The sequence below is a fragment of the Rutilus rutilus genome (assembly GCF_951802725.1).
Source record: "Rutilus rutilus genome assembly, chromosome: 8".
Taxonomy (NCBI): domain Eukaryota; kingdom Metazoa; phylum Chordata; class Actinopteri; order Cypriniformes; family Leuciscidae; genus Rutilus; species Rutilus rutilus.
In genome coordinates this window covers 17899001-17917107 of record NC_140222.1, presented here as the reverse complement: position 1 = coordinate 17917107, position 18107 = coordinate 17899001, and the positions used below count along the sequence as shown (strand labels likewise).

General features: G+C 44.4%; 1 long non-coding RNA gene across 1 annotated transcript; it reads left to right on the top strand.

Annotated features, from left to right (window-relative positions):
- The first annotated feature begins 2963 nt into the window (after positions 1–2963).
- LOC311295935 lies at positions 2964–17180 on the top strand. The gene is made up of 3 exons (XR_014628433.1): positions 2964–3695; positions 15702–15803; positions 16438–17180. It is a non-coding gene; the product is annotated as an uncharacterized lncRNA (long non-coding RNA).
- The last annotated feature ends 927 nt before the right edge of the window (positions 17181–18107 follow it).

Below are 18107 nucleotides of genomic sequence, written 5' to 3'. Positions count from 1 at the left end.
TACTATCACTTTTTATAAAACATGCTTACCTGAAAAACACTGTCAATCTTCACTGAAATCGGAAATCACGGAAATCTGCAATGGAAGAAAATAGATGTGAGTTTAATAGTTTCCCACACCACTATTGTGTGAATACAACATTTCCTAACAAAAACAGGGTTTCTAGGAATTGGGAAGGGAGAAAAACAATATATAATAATACAAAACAACAATTAAATAATAAAGCTGAAATAAGCTATTCTATTTACCAGGATAATGAAATAAATTACCACAGTAAGAGACTACAGCAGTAAATTTGCGAAAAAATTTACGATTTGCATGTCAATCTCTTTTGCGCGCGTGGTCAAATTAAAAATGAGCAAGCGTTTGAGAAGCTGGACATCTTGTTGGTTTTATACAAATTACTTAAGCAGAGAATATTTGTTTTCAGTTTGAATCCGATAATTTAAAAGTACACACTTAAATGTTTATAAAGGTATATGGCTCATAAATGTGTGACAAGTATTCGCTGAGTTTTGTTTCAGTTATAGACGTGCTCAAGAAAAAAAAGTTCACCGCGACGGAGAGGCAGAACGCACACCCTGTTTATTTTCTTTATTTTACAAAAGCACAATGTTTTGATTTGATTGTAAGTGGACACATACAAAAGGAGACATCTCACAGATTCTTTTTTATATTTCTTTTTTCTGTATGACCATAAATGACGGAGAAATTTAAGTTTATTGTGCTACAATGTGAAGAAAATCTAGCAAAACGCGCGGGCGCGTTTGCCGACCATTTTAACCTACATTTGAAACAGAGATCTTGGTTAAAATGTAAAATTCGGAAAATACTTTAGAGAATGTGTGGGACCCTTATGGCGGGTTGTATTTACACTTACCTGTGTTTCGTCGTGAAGGAATGGTGTATTTCTTCTTTCTTCGATTCAACACAACCAGCAGCGGAAGCTCTCCTTTTGTGGATATGGGGAGGCTGAAAGCGTTTGAGAGTTGCATATACTGCCCCCTACTGTACCGAAGTGAAATTGTTGAAATCTGTATGACTTAAATGAGTCTTAAAGGTAGGGTAGGTGTTCCTGTTCAGAAACACTTTTTTTTATACTGGGTGAAATGGTCCTTCCATCCTGATAGTAGTCAATACATTATGTGTTTAGAAAAAGGAATGAAAAAAATCAGACCTCTGTAGCAGCTGCAGGACAGTAAAAACTCTGACCAATCACTGCCATTCGGTGCGAATGTAAAGAACCAATCAGATGCCTTCATGTCTCGTGCCCGCCCCGAGCCCCACTGCGCGCGCTGCCCTGCGTGCACTGCCCTGCATGCACTCATCACATGTCACCGTTCCCGGAAATATTCAGCTCAAAGCACCTGCATATGCAGTCAGCGAAGGCAAACAAGGCAAAAACTACTTCCTCGGACCCTGCCCGCACTCTTGAACGACCTCCTCTGCTTCGCCCTCAACCCCGGACCTGTCCTCGAACCGACGATGCGGTACTTGTCTCCGGACTCGGAGTGTACGTTAGTCTTCATTAGAGTCAACAATGTTTTCATCATGGAAACTCTTACATGCAAAACACCGTATATGTTATGAATCTTACACGAAATTCACCTTCATCACAGTGTAACTGATGGTAATGGAAAAACGTGTATCAATGCAACCTGTTTTTAGTTTTGCCTTATAAATATAGCTCGTTACCGAATGAAACTTTACCATTATCGATATGCTAGCTTGATAGTGAGTACTAAAAGAAATCTTATTTGTTTATATTCATAGTGATAAAGTTAGGTATTTTATTACATGTGATTCTGACATGATGTCACTGTATGTACTGCGCTCCTTCCTCTCCACTCGTCTCAGGTAATAAATGCGTCTTCCAGCTGAGCCTGAGCGTTTGGCGTCGCGCGTTCATGTGTTTTGGGGGCGTGGCTTTGGAAGGAGCTCAGAAGGGAGGGGGTGGGAGTGAATGGAAATAATGAGCTGTGTTTATTGCAGATTAAAAGGTCTACAGTCACTCGATTTTTATATTTTCTTTTTCAGAGTACTTACATTTTAATTATGTATTGGTATATAAAGACAGTTTAAACAAATTTGGAATGTTTTTTTTTTAGAAAAATGATTACCTACCCTACCTTTAAGTGAGACACTACAGGTGAATAGGGTAAAAAATTTAAATAATAATAATAATAATAATATATATATATATATATATATATATATATATATGTGTGTGTGTATATATATATAATTAAATTATAGTTTCACTTTTTGAATGAAATTACTGATATAAATCAACTTTTTGATGATATTCTAATTATATGACCAGCACCTGTACATATAAAACATCTGAAAACAAATTCTTCTATTAAAATGTACATCTGCTTAAAGTCAAGAAATGACGTGGCTAAGACGTGGTGAGGAGGTTAGAAAATGACCAAAATAATTGGTCATCAGCTGGTCTTTAGACAACGTTGTGGGAAGGTAAGGAAGCGACCAAGAGCTGTGGTCACGAGATTACTTTGTGATGACGTTGCCACAACGTCGTGGCATAAGGCTTGTTTGAGATGAGCAAAATCTGCGCAGAATCGATCACCGGTGATCAGCGCGAGATGCATGCCGGTTAGAAATGTGTCCGAGTGCGGTCCGCCTTGCTCTGATGTCATGCTGACGTATGTCAAAAATCTCTCGCGAGCGCAAGGCGCACCTGTCGGATTCTGCAGTCGAGCGCAGTTGCTCTCCACCGACTGCGCTGATCAAAAGCATGATGGGAAACGACTTGCTGACGACACAGCTTAATGTTCATTGGTTTAAACAACCGTGATGTATTGTTCTCTTTTAAAATGTTTGATTTTAAAACTCTGATATCATGTTTTATGTATATGTGAATATTCCCAAACTATCTAACAGTGCGATCTCTATGGATTATGCAATGTATTTTTTATAAAAAATAAATAAAATAAAAAACATGTCTGTATTAGAGAAAAAAAGACTGATAAACATGTATTTGGAATGGAATTAAATAAGTAGGCTACTTTGGGTGTCTTGTTCATTATATTTATTTTCATATAAAAGCAACAGAACTTAAATTCCATCCAGTTTATTAGCAACACTGTGCACGAGCGTGAATCCCGCGAATCCCGCGATATCCATCTTTGATCTCACAGCTGTCAGATCCACTGCGAGAGAGAACTGTCCGGCTTGCCTGCGCTTTTTTCACTCCTCCCCTCACTGCAGCCGCCTACTCTCGCCTACATTTCAGGCGAGGCGAGGCGCATCTCAAACAAGCCTACAGTCTTTTGGTGACGTGACGAACCCACGACCAATACTGACGTCACTTTTGGTCGCCGTTACGTCACGTGTTTGCTGGGCTGCAGTGGTTGGGGGGTTATTATGAAAATTGAAATAAAAAAATGTAGTTTATTCGAGCAAAAAAAATCTTTATTTGAGCAATTCCGTCAAAGAAGCAACACAAAGCCTGTAAAGCATTCAAATACATATCAGTAAATATTAGAAACTTACATAATAGAAAAGTTAAATCTATTTAAAAAAGAAAAAAAAACTTTCGTTTACTTCCACACAAAGACACGTGATTCCACATGAAGCCATACCGCTCTGTGCTTTGAGAGGGATGACACGAGGAGGAAAGAGACCATCGATCTATTTTCTGATATCTTCATGTTTTCTACTTGTTGTAAAAGGTATGAAAAGTGAATTTAATCTTCCACAAGGGCAAGACATTTAAGCTATGTTTGAAATTGCGCTGCCAAAGAGAGTGAAACTAAAAATCAAATAAACTTGACGCGCCGTACATGTCTAATAACAAGCAAAAACTGTGTTGAAATGAATCTGACGTGCAAGTAAAAATGTAGGCTATCTGTCCTACAACGTTTTTCTACTTTACCACAGTAAAGAATGTGAATGTAATAGGCCTAAATAAAAGCGAACCAAGGAAGAAACGTTTATAATCCCCTTCGAAAATCGAGACGTAAGTGAAGATTTTGGGAAAAAAACAAGGTATTAGCCTACATGCAGGGATGATTCACAATTTTTGGATATTCGATTAGTTTATTTAATTATAGAATTATAGTATATCGAATAGGTTGTGTAATTATTCTCTAAAATAAAATCTCCATGTTTTTGGTGCTAATGCGGTGGTGACGCGTTCATACAATTACGTTCTGTAATAAGGTCCTCCTGAATGTTCAAGGACAAAGTTTTTGCACTAGCCTCCAGTAAATGTGTAGAAGATGTTCACAGATTTAATGTGACATTTGAAGTGAGTTGAGCAGTCTTATTTTTTGTAATGTCTTTGAATAATATGGGGGACATGAATCGCAATATAATCGCAGAATCGAATCGCAATACTTGCTGTATCGCAATGTTAGGAAGCGCAATAATATTGAATTGTGGCCCAAATATCGCAATACTATCGAATCATCAAATTTTTGCCGATTTCCACCCCTAACCTACAGGGATGGTATTACCCCATAATACATTACATTAAAATCATTAAAGCTTCATTATTTTTCAATACATTCCTGTAGCTTAGATTTCCAGGGAATGGATAATTTAAATTAAACTTAATACAATGTAAGTTGCTTTGGATAAAAGTGACTTCCAAATGCATGCATGTAAATGTATGTAATGTAAAAAAAATATATATGTATATATATATATTGGTTTACCTGATTCTGCATTCGACAAAATAGACAGCTAAGCTAATGCTGAAGAGTCGTCTGTTAGCAGTTGTAACTGGATGATGATTCTGCCCTTCATTGTCAGCATCCATGTTTTTGCTTTGAGAACAGACTCTCCTGAAACAGACAAAGTCACAGCAGCCTTTTAGTGTTATAGTTTACAGAAAAAAACTAAAATACAATAACAGAACTTATTACTAACAACAATAACATGTGGGGTGAAGATGAGGTAAGATATAATGTTGTATGGTGTTTATAGTTTTTAATCCATTAAACAACATAAAAAATATTAGTTAGCAAAACTTTGCTATATTGATAATGGTATATTGCTAACCCTTGAGGGGTTAGCAATATACCTAACCCTAATATTGCTAACCCTTGAGCTAACCCATGAGGGGCAGTCATGGCCCAGTGGTTAGGGAGTTGGACTGGTAACCCAAGGTTGCTGGTTCGATTCCAGAACCGGTGGGAAATGACTGAGGTGCCCTTGAGCAAGGCACCTAACCCCTAATCGCTCCCCGGGCGCCACACAAAGGCTGCCCGCTGCTCTGGGTGTGTATCGTTTGCAGTGTGTGTGTGTTAACTACTCACTACTCTGCTCCTAATGTGTGTGCATTAACTTGGATGGGTTAAATGCAGAGGTCAAATTCCAAGTATGGGTTACCATAGTTGGCCGTCACGTGTCACTTTCACTTTCACTTTCACTTTCCTCTTCCTCCTCCAACGTCAACCCGTTCTGTGTATTAGTGGAGAGCGTCAGCAGTGATGTACAGTCCGGAGGGAATGGCCGCTGCAAATTCAAAATAAAGAACAGAAAAGAACATGTTTGCCTGCTTAACTAATGCATACTTCAGCTAATTTAGTTGATGTCATCTTACTCACCTGTAGATGTTATCACCATTACGAAGGCAATCACAAAAAAAGACTCCAAAATACACCTCCGACATTTCAGACTACATAATTCAGACCACAAACTTGAAAATAAAACAAAAGATGAAATTAACAATGGTGTTGGATAAAGGGTTAGTTTACTCAAAATGGTAAATTCTGTCACCATTTACTCACCCTCAACTTGTTCATAACTTCCATTAAATTATTTAATGTGCTGTATACAAAAGAAGATATTTTAAAGAACATGAGCAACCAAACAGTTACTGGTCCCCATTGACATCCAAAGTATTTTTTCTATTATAGAAGTCCATGCGGACCAGCCACTATTTACCAACATTATTCAAAATATCTTATTTTATGTTCAGAGGAAAGAACTTCATGCAGGTTTAGAACACGTTGTGGGCGAGTAAATGATGACATAGGCTACATAATTTTCTGTTTAAGGTGTACTATACGTTTGTCCTGAACATAATACATCCAAAGCAGGTTTCTTTTCACACGTAGCAGCTAATGCTGTTCATTTAGTTTTAATTATTTACTCCTTTTTTTCTCATTGGGCTACAAAATATTATCTATGCCAGGGAGAGTCAATGGTGGCACCCAGATAATTTTTATCTGGCCCTCATACTGGTTTTTGATGTTTAAAACCCCTCGCAATCTGATATCAAAGTCCCCGCAAAGGTTTAGCGCGTTCAGCAGTGAGTTTAACAACGCACGTGATCATTCAGCGGTGATTTTAACAACGCACGTGATCGTTGCAACCCAGTCTCACGGCAGTTTGTGATATGGTCACGTAATTTAATCTATTGATTCGTGCCACGGACACGTTTATTTCGTTATTTTCGTAATACCAGCACGTTTTTTAAACTAATGTATTTTCAGTGGGAACCGTCTTTCGTGATAACAGCACGATTCTTTCTGCCTGGCTGTCGGCTGCAGCAGAGAAGCTGTTTAATCAACATTTATTCACGAGATCTTATGTATTTTTATGTATTTTTTTAATGTTATTATTTCGGTCTTATTGCCAGGGAAGCTGGATTGCTTTGCTGTTTATTGATATTTTTAAAATTATATTTTATCAGTAGGAAATCGCGCTGCAGAAGTCGTTCCGAACACATCGCGATATTGGCATCAGTTAAGGTCACGTGTGTCAGATGTTGTTAAGTAAATACCTAAATACGCTGTGATATCATGTCTTTTCTGTTTGTCAATATTAATCTGCCATTATATCTGCCATCTCCACAGAGACTTTGCGTTTCATTGCTTTCTAATTCAAAACAGGGTGATTAACACTGCCTGTCACGTGACGTGCTATAGGCCTAGATCTTAGGCTTGTTTGAGATGCGCCTTGCCTCGCCTGAAATGTATGCGAGAGTAGGCGGCTGCAGTGAGAGGAGGAGTGAAAAAAGAGCAGGCAAGCCGGACAGTTCTCTCTTCACGCAGTGGATCTGACACCTGTGAGATCAAAGATGGATATCGCGGGATTCACGGGATTCACGCTCGTGCACAGTGTTGCCAATAAACTGGATGGAATTTAAGTTCTGTTGCTTCTATATGAAAATAAATAAAATGAACAAGACACCCAAAGTACTTGTTATTTAATTCCATTCCAAATACATGTTTATCAATATTTTTTTCTTTAATACAGACGTGTTTTTTTTTTATTATTATTATTTTTTTATAAAAAAATAAATTGCATAACCCAAAGAGATCGCACTGTCAGATAGTTTGGGAATATTCACACATAACATAGGCTATACACATAAAACATGATATTAGAGTTTTAAAATCAAACATTTTAAAAGACAACAATACATCGCAGTTGTTTAAACCAATGAGCATTAAGCTGTGTCGTCAGTAAGTCGTTTCCCATCATGCTTTTGATCAGCGCAGTCGGTGGAGAGCAACTGCGCCCGACTGCAGAATCCGGCACGTGCGCCTTGCGCTCGCGAGAGATTTTTGACGTACGTCAGCATGACATCAGAGCAAGGCGGACCGCACTCGGACACATTTCTAACCGGCATGCATCTCGCGGTGATCACCGGTGATCGATTCTGCGCAGATTTTGCTCATCTCAAACAAGCCTATTCATATCAGATTAAAAATAGTACAATTAGTTCCAAAGTTGTATTTGTAGTAGAAGCACAGTAAAACAACACTTACCATTTTACCACTGTAACATTAGTTTTACTGTGATAAGTGTAGTAAAAAGACAGTAATCACAAAACTTACCATGCTTTTTCCACACTATTTGTAGTTTTAATGTGGTACTTATTGTAAATGCACAGTAACCACAACACTTACCATGCTTTTACCACAGTAACCATAGTTTTACTGTGATAGGTGTGGTAAAAGGACAGTAACCACAAAACTTACCATGCTTTAAACCTCAGTAACCTTAGTTTTACTGTGATTGGTTTAGTAAGGACAGTAATCACAAAACTTACCATGCTTTTACCTCAGTATTGATAGTTCTCTTACGAGAGGTTCTCTCGTATTGCGTAAGCTAGCTTACGCTGCGGGAAAGTCTCCTTTCTCGAGATACTGAAGCCAAAAATTATCCTAATTTTTTAAAACTTGTCAACGCAGTGCGGCAGCCTGCAGACCTAGGGCAAGCGAATCGCGTGCCCATTGGCTGCTCTGCGGCAACTGCAGCAGCCTATGGCTGAGCCTTGCGCGTGACGTCACGTCCAATGAGCGCGCTTGGCGTGCTTAGTGCGTCACAGCCCGTCATTAGGGGTGTGGCTTAGCGTATATAAGCAAGGAACAGAGGCTGCTTCGCTGATTTCTGTCTCTTCAGCGAAGCTCTTCGCATCGCTGATCTCCGAGGAAGCCGCCGTCGAATCCAGCGACCAGCACGCCGAGGATCTCAGCCTGAGGACGCCGGCCGCTCGCCGCCTTCAGCCTTCCCTGCCTGCTGCGCCATCCGGCATATATATCCTTTTCTGCTCTGTGTTGTGTGTTTGTGTGTCCGCCGCGACACACTTGCATCTAAAAGAGCGCGAGGCGTTGTTTCAAATGCCTCGCACATCCTGTGGCTCGTGCAGAGCCGCGCTCAGCGACGGAGACCGCCACGTGCTGTGCGCTCTCTGCCTGGGTTTTGACCACGCTGTTCGCGCTCTCTCCGAGGGCGGCTGCGAACAGTGTGAGGAGTTACCGATGTCGACCCTACGGGCTCGACTCGCTAAATTTGAAGAAACTCCACCTTCTCCGGCCGCTTCTTCCGGGCCACGTAAGAAGAAACGTCGCTCTCAAAGGCCGCCGGAACTGGACGCTACAGCTGAGTGCTCGCCGGAACCTCTCCCGCGAGCCTCGCTCTCTCCTTCCCCCCCACCCTTCACCGACGCGCAGCGGCCGGCCACTGCCCGCACTGCCGTCGCCCTGGGGGATGATGCAGATGATGCCGCTGACAGCTGCTCTCTGCTCGCGTCTGACAGCGAGGAGTGGTCGGGCTCTCACCGCTCCGCCCCCTCGACTCTGGAGTCTTCTCGAACCCGCGCTAGTGTTGACGCAGAGCTTCTCCGCCTCCTCACTTTAGCGGTCGAGAGAATGGGACTGGATTGGTCCCCACCTAAGGAGCCGGAGCCCAATCGCCTTGATGGGTTTTTTCTGCCTAGCCGCCGCCCTGCGCCTGCCTCTAGGTCAGCACCCTTCCTGCCTGAGCTCCACGCCGAGCTCTCTAAGTCCTGGAACGCTCCGTTCTCCACCAGACTCCGCTCGCCAGTCTCCTCGGCTCTCTCCCAGGTGGACGGAGCCGCCGAGAACAGCTATAACGGCATCCCCGCCGTTGAGGATGCTGTGGCAACGCACCTTTGCCCGCCGTCTGCTAGATGGCGCTCAAAGTCTGCCCTGCCGTCTAAAGCCTGCAGGACCACCTCAGCTCTCGCCGGCCGCGCTTTCGCCGCCTCCGGCCAGGCTGCTTCCGCCCTGCACTCAATGGCTATTCTCCAGATCCTTCAAGCCGACCTCCTCCGTGAACTGGACGAGAAGGGCTCGGATCAGTCTGCCTTAACCGATCTGCGCAGCGCTACGGATCTCGCGCTGCGCGCTACCAAGACCGCTGCTCAAGCCATCGGCAGATCCATGGCCGCGCTCACCGTCATCGACAGACACCTTTGGTTGACGCTCGCGGACATGAGTGAGTCAGAGCGCGCTGTGTTTCTGAACGCACCACTCTCGCCCACCGGCCTCTTTGGCCCTGCGGTCAGCGGAATTGTGGATCGGTTCTCTGAGGTACAAAAGGCGTCGCAGGCGATGGACCTCTTCCTGCCCCGCCGTTCGAGCTCAGCCACAGGCCGCCCTCAAACTCAGCCTCCTGTGCGCAGCTCTAACCAGCGCTCTTCCAGGCCCCCCAGCGCTTCGCAGCGATGCCAGGGCAATCGCCCCAGGTCGCGCTCGACCAGCCGTCACAGACCGCCGCCCCCACGGGGCCCGCGGCCCAAGATCGCGTTGAAGCCCGAGCCCGCGAAGTCCTCCTAGCATCCGCAAGGAGGAAAAGATGGTTGAGTCCCGCTACGGCCGGACCGCCATCGAAACGCACAGCTCTGTCAGTCCCCTATGTTCAGGCTACTGCAGCAGCACACACCGCAGCCAACGAGCCAGTATTAACACTCGCTCGCCTGCACACAAACGCCGTTTTCACGGCGACCCAGATAAATCTCAAAAAGAGTATAAGTGCTTTAAGTGTAGAAAATGTGCCCACACCCATGTGCTCACTGCTTCACACAAGTACAATCCCCATGGTAACGCGCCCAGAGCGCTCTCTCATAAAGCGGCCTCACACCGCTCGAGTACTAAATGTAGTAAATGTGCCCACACTCCCGTGTTCACAACTACTCGCTGCTCGCTCTGTCACTCAGTTACCTCAAATTGCTACGGCTCAAGCCGCAGGGGTATTAAGTGTAGAAAAAGTGCCCGCTCCCGTGTGCTCACTGCCTCACACAGACCGGGTTCCCATGGCAACGCGTCCAGAGCGCTATCTCTTAACCCTCTGGGGACGGATTGGGCGGTACCGCCCAAAATGGCATACTTTTACAAATGTGTAATTATCTTAAAAACTATTAATGATAGAGAGATGCGGTCTTTTTTGCCGTCTTCCTCAGACTCCGCTGAAAACAGTGGTATATGGTGTACACACTTCCTTGTTGTGCAATACCACTGCGTAGAAGGCCAATGAAATCGATGTTGTTAGGAATATTCCACGCACAAAGACCAATGGAAAAATTGCCGCTGGGAGGAATATTTTTCTTGCCCAATCAGAGGAAGGTTACCATGACGTATTCTAGCTAATCAGAGGACTCTGTAGCCTTGCAAGGGGTGGTACTATAGTAAATGATATGACGCAAACAGCGTCGAGTGGAGAAGGAGACAGAGAGCGAACGGAGCGTAGAATTACACACACAGATTTATATGAGAGAGACAGAACAATTATAATGTTTATATATATAGCATATTAGCAATTATAGCATTATTATTTTATTGTTTTAGCACTTTTATGATGGCAAGCAGTAAAATATTTACCTCAGAACAAGCTCTGGAACAATTAACAGTTACTGGAAAGTGACGAGGAGAAATTCGAATCACTGGCATGCCTGAGAAAAAACGCCTGGGACTGTTTGTATATAAAGTTCATTATTTAATTGTTCTTTACACTTTTGATTGAACAATTACAAATGTCTGTCAAGTAAAGGGTTTGAAAAATATATATTTTGTTCAAAAACTGTTCACTATTGTTGTGTAAGGTGTGATTTTCAGTAATAAATTACTAAAATAAAATTTTCGTTTTTGAAATTATCTAGTTTATTTTAATTTTTTTACTCATACTTCCTTTATAAACACATTACATGCATTCTTTTGTTAGCTTAGGGTCTTCTGAATCCATAGATACCAAACACATGGTGTTCCATCTCCATTACTTGGTTTATAAGCCCAAATGTAAAAATAGAGAAAACTGACCAAAAAGGGCTTAGTCCCCAGAGGGTTAAAGCGGAAACTTTCCGCTCGAGCATCAAGTGTAGGAAATGTGCCCACAGCCCTGTGCTCACACCTGCCCACTGCCCGCTCTGCCAGACAGGTTGCAAACCTCATAAAGCCCCCAAACACTGGCCGTGTCATAAGTGCAAATCCCGCGCCAGCTCACGAGCACACGCGCCCACTTTCAGACACCATAATCCCCACGCCGCTCTCGCGCCTGGGTTATTTGACAGCAGTTCACGCTCCATCGTCCGAGATCGAGCTACTAAATTCTGCACAGTCGGCCAGCCCTGTTCTTCTGCCCTCGTGTCCGAGCATCGGCGGCGCGCGCGCCGCCCCATCTTCTCTGATACAGGTTCCCCATCCCGCGCAACGCGGCGATCTGAACCCAGAGACCATTCGACCCCTAGCTATGCATGCAAAAGCATGGGAGGCTATTCAGGGCGCGTCAGAATGGGTGCTCAACACCATAAGACACGGTTATTCGCTCCAATTTGCTCGTCGCCCTCCGCGCTTTCTAGCGCAGACGGAAACGAAAGTGAGTTTGGAAACAGCACATCTGCTTCAAGCAGAAATAACAAAGCTGCTGCGAAAAGGGGCCATAGAACAGGTGCATCCTTCCCTGAGCGAGTCAGGCTTTTGCAGCCGTTACTTCCTCGTTCCCAAGAAGGACGGAGCATTAAGACCTATTTTAGATCTGAGACATCTGAACAAGGCTCTCATGAGACGGCCGTTCAGGATGATTACAACCAGACAGATCCTCGCGCAAATTCGCCCAGGGGACTGGTTTATCTCTCTCGATCTGAAAGACGCGTATTTCCAGATCCAGATAACTCCCCGTCACAGGCCATTTTTGAGATTCGCCTTCGACGGTCGAGCTTATCAATACACAGTCCTGCCGTTCGGCCTGTCTTTAGCACCCCGTACATTTACGAAATGCATGGACACGGCTCTCGCTCCCCTGAGGAGTCAGGGAATGCGAATTCTGAACTACTTGGACGATTGACTCGTTCTAGCGCAGTCAGAGACAGAACTTGTGTCTCACAGAACAGCGCTACTCGACCACCTGGAGGGTCTGGGTCTAGCGGTCAACTGGACCAAGAGCTCGCTCTCGCCCCGGCAGTCGATTTCCTTTCTCGGAATAGAACTGGACTCGGTGGCGATGACGGCCAGATTGTCGGAGCAGCGCGCGCGCCGCATCCAGCGCCTCGCTGCATCCTTCAAAGAAGGCAACCGGGTTCCCCTGAAGGCATTTCAGCGCATTCTGGGGCATATGGCCTCAGCTGCAGCAGTGCTTCAGCTGGGTTTACTGCGCATGCGCCCGCTTCAACGCTGGCTGAGAACGCGCGTATCCCATCGAGCCTGGGCGACCGGCGGCTCGCTAATCAGAGTGACTCAGGTCTGTGTCTCAGCCCTGCAGCCCTGGCTAGCAGCCGAATGGTATCACACGGGAGTGAATATGGGAGTGGTTTCACACCAGAAAGTTGTCTCAACAGACGCGTCCAACCTAGGTTGGGGAGCGCTCTTCGAAGGCAGACCGGTCTTTGGCCACTGGTCAGACCAGGAGAATCTCCTACACATAAACTGTCTAGAGATGCTCGCGGTCGAGAAAGCGCTCATGCACTTCCTCCCTTTCCTCCATGGTCACCATGTTCTAGTCCGCACGGACAACACTTCAGTAGTGGCCTATGTGAACCGCCAGGGCGGTGTCAGATCAAAGCAACTCTGCGCCCTGACGGAACGCCTCCTCGTATGGGCTCAGCACTCTCTGCGCTCTCTGAGAGCATCGCATGTGCCTGGCCATCTGAACGAGGGCCCCGACAGACTGTCCAGGGACAACGTTCCCCCTGGGGAGTGGTCTCTACACCCCCAAACAGTCCAGTCGCTGTGGCGCCGCTTTGGCAGAGCGAAAGTCGACCTCTTTGCGTCAAAAGACAACGCACACTGCCCAGCGTTCTTTTCGAAGAGCGAGGACGCGCTGGCCCAGCCTTGGCCCAGCGGCCCGCTATATGCGTTTCCACCAGTCTCTCTGCTGCCTCAGGTCATCGAGAGAGTCAGGAAAGCGCGCCACACAGTGCTCCTCATAGCCCCGTTCTGGGAGAACCAAGCTTGGTTCCCGGAACTCATACAATTGGCAGACTCAGCCCCTTGGCCGATTCCGGTGCGGAGAGACCTTCTCTCTCAAGCCCGCGGCTCGATTTGGCATCCCCACCCAGAGCACTGGTCTCTGCATGCGTGGAGCCTCAACAATTACATGCTGATCTACCAGAAGGGGTGATGAACACGATCATACAATCTAGAGCCCCCTCCACGAGGCGGCTCTACACGTCTAAATGGTCTGTGTTTAACAAATGGTGCACTACCAGAGGGCTCAATCCACAGACATGTGGGGTCTCGCAAGTATTGTGCTTCCTTCAAGAGCTACTGGACGCGGGCAGGTCCCCCTCCACGCTCAAAGTCTATGTCGCGGCCATTTCAGCGCTCTCTGTTTCAGAGCCGGGCCGCGCATTAGGAAGGAACGAGTTTGTCATCCGCTTCCTTAGAGGAGCGAGGAGGATGAACCCCCCGCGACCCCCTTCGGTTCCTATGTGGGATCTTTCACTGGTCTTAGACGCACTGAAAGCACATCCCTTTGAACCCTTAGAAACTGTGGATATGAAATACCTCACGCTCAAAACCGTTTTTCTGATAGCACTGTCTTCAGTAAAACGTGTGGGAGACCTTCACGCGTTATCCACTAACGCTGCGTGCCTCGAGTTCGGACCCAATGACTCTAAAGTTATTCTCAGACCGAGGCATGGGTACGTCCCAAAAATTTTGGGCACTCCCTTCAGAGCGCAGGTCATTTCCCTTTCAGCCCTGCCGAATACTGGCTGCGAGGCAGATAGTCACCTCCTCTGCCCAGTTAGGGCGCTGAGAAGCTATATTTCGCGCTCCGCCGCCTTCAGGCGTTCAGAGCAGCTTTTTGTTTCGTTTGGTGGGCGCACCAAGGGTCTCGCCGCCTCGAAACACACCCTATCCAGATGGATAGCTTGATGCTATCGCAGCTGCTTACGCATCTAAAAACCTGCAGTGCCCTTTGGGCATTCGGGCACACTCCACCAGAGGCATGGCCTCATCGTGGGCGTGGTCCAGTGGGATTCCCATTCATGACATTTGTGCAGCGGCAGGCTGGGCCTCCCCCTCCACGTTTGTTAGGTTTTACAACCTGGAAGTTCCCGCTTTGCAGGCCAAAGTGCTATCAGTCTAAGTCTCGCGTAAGCCAGCCCACTGTCTGTGCGCGGGCTACGCTGCTGATTTAGCTCTACTGGTTGAGCTACACTATATGGAAGTGTTAGTTGGACCGGCTGTGCCGCTCCCTGCCCCATATTATGTGCTTGTGTACTGTGGTATCTCGGCCGCCCAGCTCCGCTTCGCGTTCCCTGGGCTCCCCATGGGATTCATTCAGGATGCTGGGCGCGCACACGGCGTTGACAAAGGTGTTCCCGCAGCGTAAGCTAGCTTACGCAATACGAGAGAACCTCTCGTAAGAGAACGTACTCGGTTACTAACGTAACCTCTGTTCTCTCTAGAGAGGGAACGAGTATTGCGTAACCCGCCGTGCTCTCGCCACGAGCTCATTTCGCTTCATGCGACAGAAACCAGCGAAGCAGCCTCTGTTCCTTGCTTATATACGCTAAGCCACACCCCTAATGACGGGCTGTGATGCACTAAGCGCGCCAAGCGCGCTCATTGGACGTGACGTCACGCGCAAGGCTCAGCCATAGGCTGCTGCAGTTGCCGCAGAGCAGCCAATGGGCACGCGATTCGCTTGCCCTAGGTCTGCAGGCTGCCGCACTGCGTTGACGAGTTTTAAAAAATTAGGATAATTTTTGGCTTCAGTATCTCGAGAAAGGAGACTTTCCCGCAGCGTAAGCTAGCTTACGCAATACTCGTTCCCTCTCTAGAGAGAACAGAGGTTACGTTAGTAACCGAGTACGTTTTAAAGTGATATTTGTTGTAAATGCATATTAACCACAACACTTGCCATGCTTGTAAGGCTTTATAATGTAACATCCAATATTTGTAAGGTAAATCAGTACTTTTCCCTTTAAATAATCCTATATATTATACATAATGATATTTTCTTCTCTCTTTTTTCAGCTGAAAAGACCAAAAGGGCCTTTCGGACTCAGTCATTCCATTATTGTTGGAGGAGAAGTAAACGGAGGAGACGGACAGCTGCAAAGGCAAATATTCGCAATGGTATGTATGTGTTGGTTTTAACCCTAAATCAAACATTTTATCAAGCATTTGTTGTTTCTTAAAACTTTTCTCACAAAACCCATAGCCCAATCAGTACGAACATAATCTGAAAGTCTTAATAATTCACAAGATTTAACAAGTTGTCAAATTCGTACGATACTCGTACATATTTGTATACTCGTACACAATCCTGCAGCTTTTACTCCTAGTGCTGTCATTGGCTACTGCCTCAATTCCTGTACATATTTATCGCGATATTTGTAAATCAGTTGCGCCACTTCTTAGAAAGTTGTCGGATGTCACACACACTGTCAGAAAGTTTATATTAATTGCAAATTGGACCCTGTCTGTTTATGTTCCAGTGATACATGATGTCTCTCCACACCTCATAACCTACCTCTGTTTGCAAGAGTGGAAAAGCTTATTTGACTTGTCACATGACATCAGATACTCGATTATTTTGTCATAATCAGATCAGTTACACTGCTGATAACTGTCCCGTTTGCATGTAAATCATTTTCATGATTATTGCTTGCTATTAAAGACATACTTTTATTCATAGAAATGCCCACATATCAGTGAACTTATTACATAAAAATGCTTTTAACATTTAATTATGCAACACTCTTTACAGAAAACATATCCTACAGTTATAAACTCACAACGTCATCATCAAGTCCTGTGCTGGGCACATTGGGCAACAACTGTCCTCCAACGTATTCGATCCGTGGCCAGGTTCTTCCCATCTTCCCATGGGACACTGACATTCTTCAGGTCTTCGTGAAACATCTGTCTCCGTTTCTTCCTTGGTCTTCCCTGTCTCCTGCATCCTGCATCCTCCTGGTGGTGTCCACTTCATCACTGTGTTTGGGTGTTGTTGTTTGGGCATGCGTAGGATGTGTCCAGCGAGGTGCACCCTTTGCTCTGTCTCAGTTTCTGAAAGTCTTCATGTGGAGTCCCATTCCTCCTCAGGATCTCTTTGATATATGCAGAACCAATATTGAAAATAGTGATTTATCTTTTTCCATATTGTTAAAGCATTTTGTTTTCTCTTTTCAGCTTCATAAACTGTACTTGATTTCTGCCTAATGCCTTTATAAAAAAGTGTCAGTGTTCATCAGGTGTTTTGCTAAAGGACATATTCATTGCATAGTTACAATAAAAGTGACCAATAATCACAAGGATATAGAATGAAAGTTGAGAATGTAAAATGTTGTGCTTATGTTTTTGCCTATTTGTTCTTTAAAGCGAAGAAACAAATGTATGTTCACATAACAAACTTGAATCTCATCTCTTGGTTTGTAAATATATTCAACTTCATCATAGCAATTTTTTAAACGTTAATGTATGTGTCACTATAATAGATTGCTCCTGTATCTGGATTTTTTTTAATTAACTGATTTTTATACTGTTGTGCAGTAGTTTTGGCACTACATTTGTCTTTAAACAGTTTGACATTAAATATTGGAATAAGCTTTCAAAATGGTGTCCATTCATTGTGCTTTTGTTGCATTTATTTGAATATTATTGATATACCTTTAATATACTATACATACACTGTAAATGTTAGAAGCACTTTAGTACATGTAATTATCTTTAATTAAAATACTGCAAAACTACCCCTGCTGTAGGACATTGCTTAGAAAAAAGTTTCTCTTTCAAATGTATTTGTGCATCAGTCTAAGCAAATTTGTGTCATTGATCATGTGACCTCGTTTTTGGATGGTAACCACACAAAGGAGTCTTTTGTTTTTAAATATGAGTTTTATAATTTAATTAGAAGGAATGCATGTTTAACAGCCTAAATATAAAATATTTAAGGTATCTATCCCTGCAGCCGGAACCAGAAGAGATCTGTCATCGTTTACCATAAATGGGCATGTAAGTGTGACGCATCTGTTCAGCTGGGTTGTTATTGGCTGTGACTTTATCGCAGAACTCGCTGTGATTGGACAATCGTTTAACCCATATAAAACGGCGCTTCATGTTACAAAGTATGTTTTGGTGTTATTATTACGTTAGTTATACATTAAGCTAACTATAAAGTGTCTCTATGTTGTGAGAAATTACTCCTTTACCGAGATCCTAACCCTAACCCTAAGCATGTCTGCACATTTCAATGAACTACAGCACAATGCTTCCTGCTCCACTGATAGAATGACAGAGATATGTGGGTAATGTAGTTTAAAACGTTTAGTAATAAAACAATAAATGTTAAATAAATAATATATTTAATGGACAACTGGATATCTAAATTTGTTCATTGTGCAAACCTTTATGACATATATGAGGGACAGGCTGAAA